The sequence below is a fragment of the Curcuma longa genome, unplaced genomic scaffold (assembly GCF_044706935.1).
Source record: "Curcuma longa cultivar G26 ecotype Majalengka, Jawa Barat unplaced genomic scaffold, ITB_CL_G26_1.1 contig_1660, whole genome shotgun sequence".
Lineage (NCBI taxonomy): Eukaryota > Viridiplantae > Streptophyta > Magnoliopsida > Zingiberales > Zingiberaceae > Curcuma > Curcuma longa.
Window position 1 is genome coordinate 1 of NW_027430392.1, and position 1,499 is coordinate 1,499.

At 38.2% G+C, this 1,499-nt stretch overlaps 1 long non-coding RNA gene across 2 annotated transcripts; it reads left to right on the plus strand.

Annotated features, from left to right (window-relative positions):
- Window positions 1–297: 297 nt before the first annotated feature.
- On the plus strand, window positions 298–1,487 carry LOC141816428 (uncharacterized). 2 transcript variants are annotated; one of them, XR_012600691.1, is made up of 5 exons: window positions 298–472; window positions 538–664; window positions 744–869; window positions 960–1,064; window positions 1,442–1,487. It is a non-coding gene; the product is annotated as an uncharacterized LOC141816428 (long non-coding RNA). The 2 variants fall into 2 exon arrangements; XR_012600690.1 differs by having other exon boundaries at window positions 587–664.
- The last annotated feature ends 12 nt before the right edge of the window (window positions 1,488–1,499 follow it).

The window sequence follows — 1,499 nt, forward strand, 5'->3', positions numbered from 1 at the left end:
TGTAAAATACTGAAAGTTTAGAGTTAAATTGAAAATAAATTTAACTCTAATTGATCCTTAAACTTAATTAAAGTTAGTTTTTAAATAATTAAACTTGATTAGTAAAGGATTAAATAGATTAAAGGAATTCTTAAAAGGCTGCCCAAATAAAGCCCAAATAGAACCTAAATAGCTTATAGGATTATTGGTTAGATGCTTATTGGATCCAGTGGGAACCGAAACCCGTTAAAGGCTAAATCCTATAAGAAACCACAGTACTCGCGATTTCCTCTCGTTCTTCTTGCGATACCTCCTCCTCTGTTCTTCGCGCGAGTGGCTCTGTTCTTCTCTTTCGTTCCCGATCGCGCGAGCAGCCGACGCCGGTGGAGCTTGGGGATCGTCGGCGAGTGAAGGTTGATCCAAGCCGAGTGGAAAGCTTCGGGCGATCGGTGACGCAGAGCAGGGGGATTAGTCGGAGAAGGAGGAAGAAAAGGTAAGGATTGATCCGGATTTCACGAGTTTAGGGTTTCTTGATTTGGATCTGTTTGGTTTCTTCAGATCTTGAATTCGGATGGGAATCTCAGCTTACGAATTTCGATCTTTGAAGGAGGCGATTCTTGGTTGCCGGTTGATTGGAGCTTGAATCGGATTAGCGATGGTGAATCAGAGAAGAGGAAGTCGATAGGTAAGAAGCTGAGCTTAATTTCGATTTGTGTTTGGATTGTGAGTGTAGATCTATGATTTCTTAGTTGTTCTGGATCCAGATCTGGTGTTGGATTGATTTTTGGGCTTGGACTTTGGATCGGAGGATTTGTGTTGGTTGATCGGCAGCTTTGCCTTGGCTGGCTAGGGTTTCAGAACCAAGGAGCTAAAGCACGGATTTAATCAAGGTAAGGATTAGATTGCTTGGTTCATGGGTTGATGATACGGTTTGCTAATTAGATTATTGTTTGAATTGGGATGCTGGTTATTTTGGGCAGTAAGGTTGATTCCGGCAGCGTGATGGAGTTAAGGTTTGAAATGAGGAATTGGGCTCAGATCTGAGATCGGTACTTGGATTAGAGTTTGAAATGGTTTGATCTAAGGTAAGCCTTGAACCCATGCTTATAGGATTCTTACTCTATTCTATTTGGTTTAAGTGGTGGTTAAGGCACTTAGAATTTATCTAATGAAGATGTGTTTAGTTAAGTTTGTTCTAGTTATATGTTGGAGTTAGTTAATGGCTTGGAGTTGAGTTAACTTAATTTAATTGTGGATTAATTGTGTTAGTGGGTTAATATGATTAATTAATTAATTAGTTAATATCATTAATTAATTAATTAGTTAACTCATGTTAATAATAACCCACTAATTAGATTCGTTTAACCCAAGTTAGTTTAATTAAATAGAATTAAACTAACTCTAGTTTGATTAGGTTTCTTGATACATCATGATATTTAGGATATTATCATTGTATTTGCAGGACCCTGAGTGATATTTGGAGTTGGATATATGCGAGGGTTCTAGGGGTTCTAGTTTTT